Source organism: Salvelinus sp. IW2-2015, unplaced genomic scaffold, assembly GCF_002910315.2.
Source record: "Salvelinus sp. IW2-2015 unplaced genomic scaffold, ASM291031v2 Un_scaffold1784, whole genome shotgun sequence".
Classification (NCBI taxonomy): Eukaryota; Metazoa; Chordata; class Actinopteri; order Salmoniformes; family Salmonidae; genus Salvelinus; species Salvelinus sp. IW2-2015.
This window is the reverse complement of record NW_019943159.1, coordinates 98,179-117,113: the sequence shown is the minus strand read 5'-3', so window position 1 is coordinate 117,113 and position 18,935 is coordinate 98,179. Positions and strand designations below refer to the sequence as shown.

General features: G+C 44.4%; 1 pseudogene; it reads left to right on the top strand.

Moving 5' to 3' along the window:
- The window catches only part of LOC112071956 (plexin-A1-like), a 152,655-nt pseudogene that overhangs the window by 41,012 nt on the left and 92,708 nt on the right, over positions 1-18,935 (top strand).

Genomic DNA, 18,935 nt, shown 5'->3' with positions numbered 1-18,935 from the left:
CGGGAGAGACGGAGGTCGAAAGCCACGCATCCTCCGAAGCACAACCCAACCAAGCCGCTCTTCTTCTTAACACAGCGCGCCTCCAACCCGGAAGCCAGCCGCACCAATGTATCGGAGGAAACACCGTGCACCTGGCCCCCTTGGTTAGCGAGCACTGCGCCCGGCCCGCCACAGGAGTCGCTGGAGCGCGATGAGACAAGGATATCCCTACCGGCCAAACCCTCCCTAACCCGGACGACGCTAGCCCAATTGTGCGTCGCCCCACGGACCTCCCGGTCGCGGCTGGCTGCGACAGAGCCTGGGCGCAAACCCAGAGACTCTGGTGGCGCAGCTAGCACTGCGATGCAGTGCCCTAGACCACTGCGCCACCCGGGAGGCTGACCCAAGTTAAACAATTTAAAGGCAATGCTACCAAATACTAATTGAGTGTATGTAAACTTCTGACCCACTGGGAATGTGATGAAAGAAATACAAGCTGAAATAAATCATTCTCTCTACTATTATTCTGACATTTCACATGATCCTAACTGACCTAAGACAGGGAATTTTTACCAGGATTAAATGTCAGGAATTGTGAAAAACTGAGTTTAAATATAATTAGCTAAGCTGTATGTAAACTTCCGACTTCAACTGTATATACCGGTATTTATGCAGCGACCGGTTTGGGTTTTACTTTCAATGTTTGGTTTGCTAAATGTCATATCCGGTGCATGTAATGCCTGTTTTTATAGTTTGGTCCGTTTGCTACTTGAGTCATCTTTCTACTCTTCCTGCTGCATGCTGCTAACCACACCAAGCCCCACCCCCTGTCACTCAAGGAGAGAGCAGTTGCTCAACCACGGAGTCACAAGCACTTTCTTGTCATCCACTGCAGTCTGGTCAGGTGGATACTGACATGGTGTTCCATAATTACACTATTAGTTTGTGTATCTTACTGTCTGCCAACTACTGTCTGCTAGTTTGTCTTCTCTTAGCAAGTTGTTGCTAAAAAAAATGGTGTTAGCCGCTAATACTTTACTAATGACATGTCACTGGCTTTCAGTAAATCACTCAACACTATACACATCAGCTAGTACAGCAACTGAATGACTGCAACACTTAACAAAGAACTGCAGTTAGTTTCGGGAATGGGTAGCAAGGAATAAGTTAGTCCTACATATTTCCAAAACTAAAAGCATTGTATTTGGGACAAATCATTCACTAAACCCTAAACCTCAACTACATATCCTAATGAATAATGTGTAAATTGAACAAGTTGAGGTGACTAAACTGCTTGGAGTAACCCTAGATTGTACACTGTAATGGTCAAAACATGTTGATACAACAGTAGCTAAGATGGGGAGAAGTCTCTCCATAATAAAGCGCTGCTCTGCCTTCTTAACAACACTATCAACAAGGCAGGTCCTACAGGCCCTAGTTTTGTCGCACCTGGACTACTGTTCAGTAGTGTGGTCAGGTGCCACAAAGAGGGGCTCAGAACAGGGCAGCACAGCTGGCCCTTAAAAGTACACAGAGAGCAAACATGAATTATTTACAGTCCCCAAGTCCAGAACAGACTACGGGAGGCGTACAGTACTACATAGAGCCATGACTACATGGAACTATATTCCACATCAGGTAACTGATGCAAGCAGTAGAATCAGATTGATAAAAACAGGTAAAAATACACTTTATGGCACAGCGGGGACTGTGAAGAGACACACACAAAAGTATAGCCACATGCATAGGCACACATTGTGATATTGTTGAATGGTGGTATTAAACATGTTGTATTGTAGATGCTATGTAGTGGTAATAATGTTAATGTTATATGATGTCCTGTTTTATCTTTCATTGATGTAAGTGCTTTAATATGTTTGGAGCCCAGGAAGAGTAGCTGCTGCCTTGGCAGGAACTAATGGGGATCCATAATAAACCCCAGGAAGAGTAGCTGCTGCCTTGGCAGGAACTAATGGGGATCCATAATAAACCCCAGGAAGAGTAGCTGCTGCATTGGCAGGAACTAATGGGGATCCATAATAAACCCCAGGAAGAGTAGCTGCTGCCTTGGCAAGAACTAATGGTGATTCCTAATAAATACATATACAAACCCATCCATCTAANNNCCATAATAAACCCCAGGAAGAGTAGCTGCTGCCTTGGCAGGAACTAATGGGGATCCATAATAAACCCCAGGAAGAGTAGCTGCTGCCTTGCCAGGAACTAATGGGGATCCATAATAAACCGCAGGAAGAGTAGCTGCTGCCTTGCCAGGAACTAATGGTGATCCATAATAAATACAAATATAAATACTAATCACAAACGTAGCTAGCTAATACAACCTGGTACCAGTGATGGTGTAAGCTTAGATAAACATGTTGTTTGTGCAATGGTATCTTCTAAATCAGAAAGGAATAGGCAAAGAATGAATATGTTAGCTAGCTGCTCGTCAAACATCTAATTCCAAAATCATGGGCGTTAATATGGAGTTGGTCCCCCCTTTGCTGCTCTAACAGCCTCCACTCTTCTGGGAAGGCTTTCCACTAGATATTGGAACATTGCTGCTGGGACTTGCTTCCATTCAGCTACAAGAGTATTAGTGAGGTCTGCCGCTGATGTTGGGTGATTAGGCCTGGCTCGCTGTCAGCATTCCAATTCATCCCAAAGGTGTTCAATGGGGTTGAGGGAAGGGGCCATGTGCATGCCAGTCAAGTTCTTCCACACCAATATCAACAAACCATTACTGTATGGACCTCGCTTTGGGCACGGTGGCATTGTCATTTTGAAACAGGAGAGACCTTCCCCAAACTGTTGCCAGTTGGAAGCACAGAATCGTCTAGAATGTCATTGTACGCTGTTACGTTAAGATTTCCCTTCACTGGAACTAAGAGGCCTAGCCCGAACCAGGAAAAACAGCCCCAGACCATTATTCCTCCTTCACCAAACTTTACAGTTGGCAATATGCATACGGGCAAGTAGCGTTCTCCTGGCATCCGCCAAACCCAGATTCGTCCTGTCGTACTGCCAGATGGTGAACCTTGATTCATCACTCCAGAGAACACGTTTCCACTGCTAGAATGGCGGCGAGCTTTACCACACTCCAGCCGACGCTTGGCATTGCACATGGTAATCTTAGGCTTATGTGCAGCTGCTCGGCCATGGAAACCCATTTCATAAAGCTCCCGACGAACTGTTCTTGTGCTGATGTTGGTTCCAGAGGCAGTTTGGAACTCGCCAGTGAGTGTTGCAACCGAGGACAGACGATTTTTACACGCTACACGCTTCAGCACTCAGCGGTCCCGTTCTGTGAGCTTGTGTGGCCTACCACTTCTCGGCTGAGCCGTTGTTGCTCCTAGACATTTCCACTTCACAATAACAGCACATACAGTTGACTGAGGCAGCTCTAGCAGAGCAGAAATGTGACAATCTGACTTGCTGGAAAGGTAGCATCCTATGACAGTGTCACGTTGAAAGTCACTGAGCTCTTCAGTAAGACCATTCTACTGACAATGTTTGTCTATGGAGATTGTATGGCTGTGTGCTCGATCTTGTATACCTGTCAGCAACGGGTGTGGCTGAAATAGCCGAAGCCACTAATTTGAAGGGGTCTTCACGTACTTTTGTATATATACTGTACAAGAGGTAAGAAAACATGCAATGTAACATCTATTTAGGGTCACCTGGAAACACTGACCAACACTTTGGTTCCTACCTTGTCAATAATTCCTCCCTGGTTTATGTATTTGTTGTCATGTCAAACCCCAATTTGTTCAAGATGCTGCCCCCCAAAAAAATTGGACATTAGATTGAACAGTATAAAACAATCAGAATGGAGAAAGTCCCATTGAAATCACTTAAAATGTATGTGTTGCCACCCTGAGGTCATGAGCAACTCATAAAGGCTATTTAGAGCTTGTATTATTCAAAAACATAAAATACCATTGAATATGATCATGCTGTCAAAAATGTGAAAAATATTGTGAAAGATTTATTGCCCTTATCACCCAGTTCTGGAAGCTGTATCTGACTGTAACTCTTTCTAGGGGACAAGCGTACTGTGAAGCTGTATCTGAAGTCTAAGGAGACAGGGAAGAAGTTTGCCAGTGTGGACTTTGTCTTCTACAACTGCAGTGTGCACCAATCGTAAGTTCCGCTTTACGATAATTCTGTGTGTGTGTGTGAGAGAGAAAGAGAGATCGAGAAAGAGGAGCGAGAAATAGGGAAAAGAGAAAGAGAGAGAAAGATACCCTCTCCTCTCTGCTCTGCAGTGCTTGTTACTGCTGATGAGATCAGACTCTTAATGTCATTTTCTTAATAACTTGGAGCTCCTCTGATGTCATTGATAAAGTTTTACTACACTGAGTTATGTTCCTTTACATCTGAGATCTGTCTCTTTCCCTCTCTTCCTCCCTTCCTCCACACCCCTCTCTCCACATGTTGCCTTGAGGCTGTCAGCCCCTGTATCTATCCCACCTTCCCTAACTCTGCCTTTCACTGAACATATACAGTACGAGTCAAAAGTTTGGACACACCTACTCATTCAAGGGTTTTTCTTTATTTTTGCTATTTTCTACATTGTATAATAATAATGAAGGCATCAAAACTATTAAATAACACATATGGAATCATGTAGTAACCAAAAAAGTGTTAAACAAATCAACATTTATTTTGTATTTGAGATTCTTCAAATTAGCCACCCTTTGCCTTGATGACAGCTTTGCACACTCTTGGTATTCTCTCAACCAGCTTCATGAGGTAGTCACCTGGACTGCATTTCAGTTAACAGGTGTGCCTTGTTAAAAGTTAATTTGTGGAATTTCTTTCTTTCTTAATGCATTTGAGCTAATCAGTTGTGTTGTGACAAGGTAGGGGTGGTATACAGAAGATAGTCTGTATTCCATATTATGAGTCCATATTATGGCAAGAAAAGCTCAAATAAGCAAAGAGAAATGACAGTCCATCATTACTTTAAGACATGAAGGTCAGTCAATACGGAATATTTCAAGAACTTTGAAGGTTTCTTCAAGTGCAGTCACAAAAACCATCAAGCGCTATGATGAAACTGGCTCTCATGAGGACCGCCACAGGAAAGGAAGACCCAGAGTTACCTCTGCTGCGGAGGAAAAGTTCATTAGAGTTAAGTGCACCTCAGATTGCATCCCAAATAAATGCTTCAGAGTTCAAGTAACTGACACATGTCAACATCAACTGTTCAAAGGAGACTGTGTGAATCAGGCCTTCATGGTTGAATTGCTGCAAAGAAACCACTACTAAAGGACAACAATAATAAGAAGAGATTTGCTTGGACCAAGAAACATGAGCAATGGACATTAGACCGGTGGAAATCTGTCCTTTGGTCTGATGAGTCCAAATGTGGGATTTTTGGTTCCAACTGCTTTGTCTTTGTGAGATGCAGAGTAGGTGAACGGAAGATCTCTGCATGTGTGGTTCCCACAGTGAAGCATGGAGGAGGAGGTGTGATGGTGTCGGAGTGCTTTGCTGGAGTCAGTGATTTATTTAGAATTCAAGGCACAGTTAACCAGCATGGCTACCACAGAATTTTGCAGCGATACGCCCTCCCATCTGGTTTGCGCTTAGTGGGAGTATCATTTGTTTTTCAACAGGACAATGACCCAACACACCTCCAGGCGTGTGTAAGGGCTATATGACCAAGAAGCAGAGTGATTGGATGCTGCATCATATGACCTGGCCTCCACAATCACCCGACCTCAACCCAATTGAGATGGTTTGGGATGAGTTGGACCACAGAGTGAAGGAAAAGCAGCAAACCAGTGCTCAGCATATGTGGGAACTCCTTCAAGACTGTTGGAAAAGCATTCCAGGTGAAGCTGGTTGATAGAATCCTAAGAGTGCAAAGCTGTCATCAAGGCAAAAAGTGGCTACTTTGAAGAATCTAAAATCTAAAATATATTTTGATTTATTTAACACTTTTTTGGTAACTACATGATTCCATGTGTGTTATTTCATGGTTTTGATGTCTTCACTATTATTCTACAATGTAGAAAATAGTACAAATAAAGAAAAGCCCTTGAATGAGTAGGTGTGTCCAAACTTTTGACTGGTACTGTATTTATGGTCCAAAGACCGCCATCTTCCCTCTCACCCATTTCCCACCCCATTACTATATATTTAATCTCTCCCTCTTCCTCTCTACTCATCCTTCCCCATTCTCTCGCTTTCTGTCTCATCCTCTTTCCCCTATGTCTCTTCTCCCTCTCCTCCCTCTAACTCTCCTCTACCCCCCTCATTCTCGCCCTCTCCTCCCCTCTAACTCTCCTCTACCCCTCTCATTCGCTCCTCCCCTCTAACTCTCCTCTACCCCCTCATTCTCTCCCTCTGCTCCCCTCTAACTCTCCTCTACCCCCCTCATTCTCTCCTTCTCCCCCCTCTACCTCTCCTCTACCCCTCATTCTCTCCCTCCCCTCTAACTCTCCTCTCCTCCCCTCTAACTCTCCTCTTCCCCCCTCATTCTCTCCCTCTCCTCCCCTCTAACTCTCCTCTACCCCCCTCATTCTCTCCCTCTCCTCCCTTCTACCTCTCCCCTTCCTTTCCTGTTCTCCCTTTCTCTCTTATTTCCTGTTGGTCCTCTCTCCTTCTGGTCCAGATGTTCCTCTCTGCTCTTATTTATCAAACTGATTTTTTTCCTGGCCTCTGCTCTGTGAGCTGTATACATTAGCACAGCAATATTATACTAATTAGCTGCCCTGGCGCCCCATTACAGCTGGACATAATGGAGAGTGTATGTAAAGTGTTCACCTGGACCTCTTATCAAGGCCCGATTCAACGTCTTTGAACCTAGAGGATGTGTGATTATATATGGGCCTCTTTAATGTGTGGGTGTGCGCTGTCTACCATGTGTTTGTGAGGGACTGTGTGTGTGTGTGAATGTATGTGTGTGTGTGCGTGCGTGCGTGCGCTCGTGCGTGTGTGCATGAGGACTGGTTAAGCACTCTCACCATGCCTCTCTCATTGAATAAGCAGGCATAGTGAGGTCTTTGATGTGCTGTATGCAACACAGCCCACCAGGACATTACAGTACACTACAGTCTAGTTTTAACAACCCAGCCTTGTCAGCCACGTAGAACCCACGTGACCCCCTGACCTACTCCCCTCCTGACCTCTGACCCCTGACCCCAGCGTGTGTAGACTGCCAGTGGGCCGGGTGTGCCAACGGGGCTGCTGTGCAATATAAAGCTTTCCTTAGAGGTGACGGACATGGTGGGCGGAGAGGGCACTTTACTTGGCAAGGCACATTTTTCCGCCAGCTATTTACATACACAGTAACAATATTAGAGTTTTGCATTTAAAAGACTGCCGGAATAGTTTAATTTAGCGTGTGAGGGACTGAATGTATTTTTAATGAGAGGAGCGAGGAGGAAAAGGGGGGAGGGGTGAAAACAAGTGAAGGAGAGATGGATTGTGCCCTTTGTGTTGGGGATAATGCATCCACAGAGCTAAAAGGTTAGCGCCTCAGCCAAACCACAGCGCCTATTAGAATATAAAAAGAATGAGGAAATGCATGCAGGATTCAGAGCCGTGAAAAGGCCCACTCATAGAAGGCAGAGAGCCCTGAGACAGGCTCTCGTAGGCGGGCTGGGTGTTCACTTCATCTCCCTGCTACCAGTGTTAAGGAAGCTTCTCTGAAAATCTAGTTTACCAAGCTACCACTTACTTCACACTGGAAGAAATGAAGCTACACTACAGCTATCCTTTAGAAAAATACTGTTGAATTAACCAAAGTTAAAAAGTAGTTTGCTACATTCAAACTGCCTAATGAAAAAATATCATATGTACATCTGAAATGTCAAATACAAATTGCAAGAACAGATCACTTTGGGGTCATATGTTAACAGAATGTGTAATTTAGCCTATTAAACACAATAATGACTTTTCAAGTGAGAGTTAGGCAGGTCTGATGCTGAAAAGACAGGAAATGATTGCCCACTTCACCCATATTAGTATTGTTATTATTTTAAAGTAGTGTGTAGTTCCAGTAATTAGCTACACCACTACATGGCAAGAAAGTAATTAACTAGTGAAAACACAACCTAGATTTGAATCTAGTTCAACTACCACCAAGCTACTGCAAAATGTAGTTCATTGACTAGTTTAACTACATGTAGTTCACTACTCCCCAACACTGCTGCCTGCTACTGGTCTGGTGCTGCTTGAATCACCTGTTGTAACAGGACAAGAACATTGAGCTACAACATTCTGATAACATTCTATCAATGTAAAGAATGGTTTAGATGGGAATAAGAGGTCTTCTTTTGTGGCATCCACTCTCACTTCAGTGATCCCAATTGTCTTTTCAATCTAACACTCAGTTTGTTCTGCACATACAGTATCTATCACAGAACACACAGTAGGTGTTAGGATGAAAACAACTAGAGATACATAGTGATACACCTGATAGATGTTCTGGGTTGTTAGGTTGGAGGTAGAGGGGAGAAGCTGAGTTTATTGTTGCCCAGGTTCAGGTGTGATATTTCCAGGCAGCAGAGGGTAAGTGATAGGGCTCTGGTCCTGGCATGGTGCCAGTCTACCTGTCAGTACTGAGTGTAATAGACTGTATGTCTGAATCCCTTGCCTAAACCTCTCCTCTACCTTTCCTCCTGAACCAGGCAGAACAAAGGAAACAGCCTCTGAGTGTTTATTTACCCAGCTCCTGAATAGGCACTATGGCAACAATAAAGCATGTTTGGAATTTAAGCAGAAACAAGCAAAGCTTTAATTAAACCCATGTATTTTTCATTTGACTAGGCAAGTCAGTTAAGACCAAATTCTCATTTACAGTGACGGCCTACACCGGCCAAACCCGGACGGCTCTGGGCTAATTGTGCGCCGCCCTATGGGACTCCCAATCACGGCTGGTTGTGATACAACCTAGATTTGAACTAGGGTGTCTGTAGTGACGCCTCTAGCACTGAGATGCAGACCCTTGGACAGCTGCACCACTTGGGAGCCCGATATGGGTGGGGCACAATTGGCCCAGTGTCGTCCGGGTTTGGCCGGTGTAGGCCGTCATTGTAAATAAGAATTTGTTCTTAACTGACAAATAACATAAATGTAAAAAAATAGGATCATTATATCAATGTATCTGTTTACTGATACTGATATGAAGTATATTTTAACAGTGGGAAATGGTAGATCTATTGTAGGTCTACTGTATGCATACTTAAATAAATCTATTCTGTATTTGATTAAGTAATAATGTATGCTTTTGGGTGGTCTGCTTAGCAGACAGGGAACATTGACTAGTTTGCAGTAGCAGCCCCAGAGCACGACAGAGGCTTTGATTTCCTGCTGTAGGACATACACATCTCCCAGTGTGGCGCTAAGAATCAGCAGGGTTCAAAGGGCATCGCCCCCTTCTCTGTCTGCATCTAGCTGGGATCGATAGACCCAGATGTCTGGAGACTAGAAGGTATTATCCCTTCAGAAGCAAACAAATAGCAGGCTGTTAGCGTAGCACAAATCGCACTCATCTCTCTGTCTCTCTCTCTCTCTCTCTCTCTCTCTCTCTCTCTCTCTTCTGGTCCACTCTTCTCTCTCTCTTCTCTTCTACTCTCTCTCTCCTGTCTCTCTCCTGTCTCTCATCTCTCTCTCTGTCTCTCTCTCTTCCTCTCTGTACTCCACTCTCTCCTGATTCTTCTCTCTCTCTTTCTTACTGTGATTTCTCTCTCTCATCTGTCTCTCTCTCTCTGGATCTCTTCTCTCTTCTCTCTGTCTCTCTCTCTGTCTCTTCTCTTCACAGTGTCTCGCACTCTCTTCGTCTCTCTTCTCTGTGTCTTTCTCTCTTACTCTTCTCTCTGCTCTCTCTCGTCTCTCTCGGCTGTCTCTCTCCTCTGTCGCTCTCTGTCACGGTCTTCGCACTTCTTTGTCTTCGCTCTCTGTGTTCTTTCTCTCTATTATCTCGCTTCTCTCTGTCTCTCTCGCTGTCTCTCTCTCTCTTCTCTCTCTGTCACTGTCTCGCACTCTCTCTATCCTCTCTCTCTGTGTCCTTTCTTCTCTCTTATTATCTCGTTCTCTCTCTGTCTCTCTCGCTGTCTCTCTCTCTCTCTCTCTGTCTCTCTCTCTGTCTCTCTCTCTCTCTCTCACTTCTACCCCATAGTAACACACATACAGGAATCGGTTATAGACTTTATCCCGTAGAGCTAGGATGGTAGTGGGTCCTGCTCATTATAGTAGTGTGGAGCTGTGCTACCCATGCCTCATTCTGTCACTGGAATACGGGAGTAAGAGGCACGTTAAAGGGCTTTGTAGAACTCATAAAGATTTTTGAGAAATCAATGTGTTTATGTGGGGCGAAGCGGAGTGGATTCAAACGAATGCATGTATTTTATTTTATCCTCTATTTTACTCTCCTGTAGCTATAACATCCTTGTTGAGGCTGCTGGTAATCTATGTTCATTTATGCTTTCTGAACTAAGGAAAAAAACAGGCTTATCTGGGCCTTGCAGCTTATTTGAATATAAGCCTTTGAACATGTTGAATAGGAAGGAGGAGTAAATCGCTCTCGTCATGTTCCTCTCTGTGGTTATTTTACTGTCTGTTGGAGACATGGCAACTGGAAGATGAAAACTTTGCTGTGTTCTGCTCTGTTCGGTTCTGTTCGGTTCTGCTCTGTTCTGCTCACACCAATCTGTGGCTCACACAGATACTTCACTGTGTTGTAGCATTTGACCGAGCAGCCCTACCACACTGTTAGCTCCAAGGGCCAATAACGTTCTTCCCGAAGTAAGATAATTACTCTACTGAAGAGACTTTAAAAGTTTGAGGTAGATGACCTTTAAGTACAGAGCAAAAATGGTGTTGAATCACCTTATACAGGCTGTTGGTCTACCCTAGTGTTTAGGATGGAGGATGGAACAGCCAGCCTCAGAGGCAGGGTTGGTTCTGAACATCCATTCTAAAGGCTGATTGATCAATTAACTGAGTCAAATGTTTCATTAAGCATCTACCCGTGTCCTGGAAGGCTGTGTTGTATTCTAATGTTGCTTCTAAATGATTGTTAAATGACTTAATTGGACAAATCACCAGCAGAATTGATCTTGATGAGTTTGTGTACCCGTGTTAAGAGCCAACCCTGAAGTGGTTTTTTGTAGTGAAAAATCGCGGCATCAACTTTTGATTCGAAAGAGACTGATCATTCTCACAGTTTTCTGTGAGAGTGAAATTAATATAATTCAAATCATGTTGTGTTTCAAGTACAGCCAATCAATCACTTGTATAGCAGTAGCTCTTAGTTTTAACCAAACTAATGCCTTGTGTGTGTGACCAGTGGAAACCAATGCCTTGTGTGTGACCAGTGGAAACCAATGCCTTGTGTGTGACCAGTGGAAACCAATGTCAATTCACTCTACCATGGTGTCACACGTAGGATCAGGAGAGTTCTGGATTAAGAGATTCATTCATTTGGTTGGTGCATACTGTTTATTTGTCCTATTTCACTAGTGTGTATTATTCACTAGTGCCATTATCAACAGCAACCCTGGAGAAAGGAGTCTTAAAAGCCTTGCTCAAGGGCACATAGACAGCTTTTCCACCTTGCCGGCTCGAACTAGGAAACATTCATCCACTGGCCCAACGCTCTAACCGCTAGGCTATCCGCCACCCTGGTTAATGACCCAGCTGTAAGGCCTCCCTCCTTTCTCCTCTCATTCCTCACATAACTATTTCCCACCTGTTTTCCCCCTGCCGTTGGGTCTATCTTTCTGTCCCCATCTTCTTCGCTCTCTATCTCTCAGTAGGTGTTGATGGGATGAATAGTTGACAGTCACTCATCTTAATCAGCCTCGTATCTCTACCATCGTTCATTTCCATCCCCCTCTCATTCAGCCTGCCTCTTCAACATGGAGGTAGATGTTGACAGGGGTCAGGAAATCAAGATGTGAGACTGAGTGGAGGTTGTTAGACAAAGACCACCTTTTAAACAGTCAATACATGTGTTTCTGTTCCGTTTACTTGTTTTAGTGACCCATTCTCTCTCTCTGTGTCTCTCTGTTTGCAGGTGTCTGTCATGTGTCAATGGCTCGTTCCCCTGCCACTGGTGTAAATACCGCCACATGTGCACTCAGAATGCCAAGGACTGTTCCTTCCAGGAGGGCCGGGTCAACGTGTCAGAGGTGAGAGATCCCCACTGTTCCAAAATACTGCACACTGTCTCCCTGTGTAATAACCATCTCTTCAGCAACACATTACATTGATGACGTCAGTCAGTGTCATACCCACTCATACACTGTGAAACCTGTCATACAAACACACACCGCACACCACAACACACACAACACCACACACCACACACACACACACACCACACCACCACACACACCACACCACAACACACACACACACCACACACACACACACACACACACCACACACACACACACACAACATCACCCACACACACCACACACCACACCACGACACACACACAAAACTCTATACCATCCCTGTGTGAATAGAGAGCTGCATATCCAGTATAGTCTTCAGCTGCGGCTCTTGCGTATTGTCGTTGCCATCATGCCCTGGGGGCCTCAGATGTTCTATTGAGCTAGTCACAAGCACAGCTGTACTACAAAATTAAAAACCCAGCCTGGATTTATGCCTTATAAAAAGCCAGGTTTGTGAATGAGCTATGCAAATTGTATTGTGTTCTACTTTTCCAAATGGTTACATTTGGCAAATGAAAGAGCCAATATCCAATCTCATCCGCTGCTCTGCTGTCTTATCCCTCCCCTCACCTTCCCTCCTCATCCCTCCTCCCTCCCCTCCCTCCCTCCCTCCCTCCCTCCCTCTCTCTCTCTCTCTCTCTCTCTCTCTCTACTCTCTCTCTCTCTCTCTCTCTCTTCTCCTCTCTCTCTCTCTCTCCTCTCTCTCCTCTCTCTCTCTCTCTCATCCCTTCTCTTCTCTCTCTCTCTCTCTCTCTCATCCTCTCAAATTCCAATTACAAATTCAATTCAAGGGGCTTATTGGCATGGGGAAACATGTCGTTAACATTGGCCAAAGCATAATGTGAGGTAGATAATACACAACAAGTGAACATAACACATACAACAAATTAAAGTAAAACATACTACACATTAGCAGAAGTTTCAAACAAGAAAGACATTACAAATGTCATATATTATATACAGTGGATGTAACAATGTACCAAATGGTATTTAAAGCACAACAAGTTAAAAATATAAATAAGCAATAAATATTGGGTTGTATTTTCAATAGTGTTTGTTTTTCACTGGTTGCCCTGTCTCTGTGGTAACAAACAGGTCACAAATCTTTGCTGCTGGTGATGGCACACTGTGGAATTTCACCAGTAGAATTGGCGCAGTTCTATCAAAAAATTGATTTTTTTTCAAATTCTTTTTCGTGATCTTGTTTAATCTGAGGGGAAACTATTGTCTCTCTAATATGGTCATACATTGGGGCAGAGGAGGTTAGGAATGGTGACAGTCACGCTTCTCCACCTCTCTTCTCTCCTTCTCTCTCTCTCTCTTCTCTCTCTCTCTCTCTCCTCTCTCCTCTCCACCTCCCTTCCCTCCCTCCCTCCTCTCTCCGCTCCTTACTTCTCCCTCCCTCCCTCCCTCCCTCCTCCCCCTTCCCTCCCTCCCTCCCTCCTTTCCTTCCTTTCTCTCCTCTCTCTTCATTCGGCCCCAACCATGGAATGCCCAAGTGCACGCTCTGTGGTGCTGTACAAGAGTGAACTGTTTACTGGCAGATCAAACAGCCCTCCATCAAACACACAGGCACGCCACGCCGCGCACACACACCGCGCGCACGCACACACACACACTGTACAAGATTTACAAAAAAATCACAAACTCAGTCAACTGTAACAAACCAAACAATTTCTCCATCTTCATCCTTTCAAACTTTAATCTCCAGACCCACTGATCTCTATGCAAGTCACCTACCTTAAGGATGTAGAATTCCCATTTCCAGCCATGTCGAGTGACCTCGGGGGACGTGAAACGCTGAGCTGTCTGTTCAGACGCTGTGTTTCTGTTTTCAGTGCTGCGAGCGTCTCTGAATGTGCCTGATGTATACATGTGTTTGTCTTGGCTGTGAGCAGAGTAGGTTCCTTATCCTTCCATGGAGGAACACCTTTTCCCATTGCGTCTGGGTTACGTTGCGGTTAATTTATGATATTAATTGGTCATGAGGGTATCCTACCTCAATCCAATTACGGGTCGCAAGCTTCTATCTCTGCCAGCCATAGCTGCAGGCGCCACGACACACAGCACAACTACAGTTCTCTCTCAGCTCTCTCTCTCTCTCTTTCTCTCCTTCCTTCGTCTCTCTCTCTCTCTCTCTCTCTTTCTTCTCTTTTCTCTCCTCTACTCTCTCTCTCTCTCTCTCTCTCTCTCTCTCTCTCTCTCTCCTCTCTCTCTCTCTCTCTCTCTCTCCTCTCTCTCTCTCCTCTCTCTCTCTCTCTCTCTCGTCTCTCTCTCTCTCTCTCTCCTCTCTCTCTCTCTCCTCTCACACACCGCTAAGAGGAAATTACATGGATTAACATTCTGTTCTTTACTGTAAAACCAATGAATGCTCTCTCTCTGCAAAGCTGCATCTATAAACGTGGCTAAGTGTCTAGTCTCAGGAAAGACAATTTGGCATGCGTTCATACAGGGTGGTGGAGGGGCCGGTCTGTGGGGAGCTGTTTTTTGGGGGAAAAGGTGTGTGAAGAAATGAGTTAAATCTCTAAGGGGAGAGAATATCGAAAATAGGGGAGGTGAGAGGCGACACATACAATTGAGGTTTTGTGGTGTCAAAATGATGGACAAAATGCTGGACTAAATGTCATCAGTCAGACAGCCTGTTCTTTCCCCTGAGCTGAGCTGTAATCCAACCAAACCAAACACATACACTATCCTCCAAGCACTGATATGTTCTCCTTTTGGTGCATAGGTTACCATGGTAACATTGAATAGTCCATATCAATAGGCTTGTTACACACAGATGCCATTATTTTATGTTGCACAATGCCAAGGTCACCATTTGTCCTTTCTTTTGATGGACTCTTTGTGCACCATAGTCGATAATGGAAAGAGTTCAGTTGAACCCAAAATGTATATAAAACAACGGGTTTCAATGGAGGAGGGATGTTGGGTGGCAAGGAAACATTTCGAAATAATGTGTAAGTAAGTTATTATTCCATTATCAGTCTTATCGCCAAGTCACACTCAACATTTACAGTATCTGTATGCCCGGTGATATTCCAAAATACATTTCTCATAGTTGTGTGTCCCCCAGCATCGTAACTAAGTCCCCCACTGTAATGATTAACATTAGCAAATCAAATGTATATCAATCAACATCTGCCTGACAGTCGATAGACAAAGGAGCACATTACATCCAACCAGGCAGAAAATTGCTTGAGTAAGCCGCACTAGAGAAACCCATCAGGATAAATGAATAAACAAACAAACAAACATTGAAACAAACAGATGTGTTTCCACTGTGCAGGGTTGTCATGGACAGTGGTTGTGGGTCTGTAGGTCTGGTAGAAGTAACGTCTGTCTGTCTGCAGCCAGTCTCGAACAATGTGATGGACTCGTTTCAGAACTGGGCTTAGGAGGGCTATGCCCAAAACATGATCAAACGATCCGTCCTTATGGAGTTCCTACATGCAGTAACTCTACGCTGAGTGTACAGAACATTAGGAACGCCCTCCTAATATTGAGTTGCACCACCCTTGCCCTCACAACAGCATCAATTCGTTGGGGAATGGGACTATACAAGGTGTCGAAGGCGTTCCACAGAGATGCTGACCCATGTTGACTCCAATGCTTCCCACAGTTGTGTCAAGTTGGCTGATGTCTTTTGGGTGGTGGACCGTTCTTGATACACACGGGAAACTGTTGAGCGTGAAAAGCCCAGCAGCGTTACACACTCAAACTGGTGCACCTGGCACGTACTGTACTACCATAGCCTGTTCAAAGGCACTTAAATATTTTGTCTTGCCCATTCACCCTCTGAATGGCACACATGCACAATCCATGTCTCAATTGTCCTAAGGTTTAAAAATCCTTCTTTAATCGGTCTCCTCCTCTTCATCTACAGTGATTGAAGTGGATTTAACTAGTGACATCAATAAGGGATCACAGCTTTCACCTGGATTCACCTGGTCAGTCTATGTCATGGAAAGTTCCTAATGTTTTGTACACTCAGTGTATATTATAACACCCACTGGGGGAATGAAACACTTCTGCTATTTTTCCTTGTCCAATTCATAACCATTAGAGCAGCTGTGGCTGTACAGATGTAAACATGGAGATGGAGATTAGTCTTTATTAGCTGATTATTACGAGAAGCGTCAAAACACCAGAGTAAGGTAATGTGTATCTCTGTTCTCCTCCTGTCACCCACATTTACTGCTCTGGAGGGTGAAATATAGGCCTAGTGTACTTCCTTAGATTAAGATATTACACATTAGGCTTGCTTTGGTTAACACCAGTTAATACGGGGTGTCAAAGTCGATGATTTATTTGTGGCTCTATTTGTGGCTCTATGTCTGATAAAGTATCTATTCATGGTAAAACCTGGAAAGTAAAAGCTACTTCTCAGTCCTAATTTCTGTATTCATGTATTTAGACATGCTCAGTGCCTCCTCTCTCTCCTCCACATCTGCCAAGCATAATTCCTTCCTTCCCTCGAATTTACAGTCTGTCTCATCTGGCTGTCAGGTGGATTTTTTCCTCCGCCCTCTCCCGTCTCTCTGGTGTTGTGAAAGCATTTTTGCTGTGAGTACACACAGGCATGCACACACACACACACACACACACACACACAAATACACACACACTAGAGGACGTACGTCCAACAGCGTCATGGTGAGCTGCAGTAGCGCTACAGTAAATAGACTGTAAACAAGCAAGGGAGGATGAGACCTGACAAGCACAAGCTCCAACTCTCAGCCCTGCTGAAGTTTGGCTTTCTCCATCCCCAGTGTCACTACTGAGAACAGCCCAGCCAACTCCACCACTACTGCAGCCAGCCTTACGGAATGGGACAGACATCTGTGGCTGTGCCATTAACACTAGAAGTGCTGGGCCTGGAGGGACCCTACTTGAAGCCAATGACGCGTCTTTTGGAGGTCAACGTTCTAACAGTCGAATAAATAAATGTCATATGCTATTGGAAAAAGACTCCTTTGGTTGTGTTTAAGAATATAAAATATAATACAACATCAAAACATTTTCAGTAGTTTGTGTTACTGTAGGRTATATGTAAAAACGAAAACCACTAAACAGCCCACAATTCAAGTGTTAAATCGATCACAAAGAAATCTCTTCTAATTTTGTTTAAGAAATAGTATGGTAATAAGAAATGTATTTCAAAAGACAGAATAGCACATTTGAAGTCTTATTTTGTTACCAGTCTTTGCTTAGTAGCTGCATGCCGCGGCGTGCTCACGTGAATGGAACACCAGTTCTTCTTGGAAAAAGTGATATTTTGAAATAGAGCTCAACTCACCTGTTTTAGAAACTGCTCTTTCTGATACTAAACAGAAATTATGTGCATGTGATTCTGTAGGAGGATTCGAAAAAGTGACTTTTTGGCACTCTGTTTCCCTGCTTCAATTGATCATATTGTCAGACTATTGTGAATTGAATCTTGTCTTCAGGCTAACTCTATTATTATACGTATGTTCAATTAGTTTTGATATAGTTTAGGTGTAGTTTTGATGGGCCATCATCAGCTGGGCAGGCTGACTGGCGGTGAATTACTAACGGTCAATTCTGGAGGTGAATGAGGGCCAGGGAGGAAAAATGACATGACRTCTTAAAACTGCTTATAACAAATTCTGTTTGTGATATTTCAGTTATTTCAACATACGTGTGTTACAGATGTAGGATCTTAATTTGAGCCAGTTTGCTACAGCAGGAAAATAATCCTGCAACAACAGGAAATGTAAATTATCATGTGGATTATAATGGTTCTATATCTGGTTCTCCCCGGTGCTGCCTTGCGCTCAGGGATCCAAGCCTGCCACTGATCTGCACCTACTTTAATTATTCAAAGTGTACTCAATCTTCATTTCCAGATGCCACAATGTCTGTCCTCTTAATGGAGGCTGGGGAGGAATTCTACATAGAAGAGTTGAGATCCTGGTGACAGCTTCTTCATGTGGGGTTTGGTCCAATGACACCATCAGGGCCAGCTCCACTTCCTGTATTTTCTCTTGAGTAATTCCTACTCATCTAATGCTGCTGTCCTAGTTTTCCCCTTCAGAGAAAGTACTGACTCACGAACTCCCCTTGCAGCATCAGCATAATACGAGATCAGTGATCATGTTTCATGTTTGGTGCAAAGCTAGTTCTTTTACAGTTTGTACAATATTAATAATGCTATAAACTGCACTAAAGTATTATTAGCCAAGTGGTCAGTATCTGTGATTCCGTAGCAGATTTCTCCCAGGAGTTTTTGAACGGGCATATTTCATCTCCCCAGCGTCGTCCAGGTTAGGGTTTGGCCGGGGTAGGTCGTCATTGTAAATAAGAATGTGTTCTTAACTGACGTCGCCGTGCTGCCTCCATTCGCCGGTATCCCTCCTCACACTGCTCCAGAGAATCCCAGGCGGGCTCCGGCATTCTCCCTGGGTCGATCGCCCTGGTTGTAAATGCTCCACCGTTTAGCCCGACCAGTGCGGGGGGGTGGAAATAACCCGCATGCGGCTGTCAGTCTGAGCGAACCGGGACAACCATGCAATAGGCTGTGCCATGTATGCCGAGCCCAAGGAGAAGCACTGGAACCAGACGCGTTTGAGCCGGCTTCATGTGCACCTGGCTCAATGCTCAATCTGACGCCGGCCGATACGTGGAGCTGGGATGTACCGCACCGGGCTAAGCACACGGTACAGGAGACACCGTGCGCTTTAACCGCACTACCACGTGCTGCCCGAATCACTGCTCTCGAAACACGGAAGAACT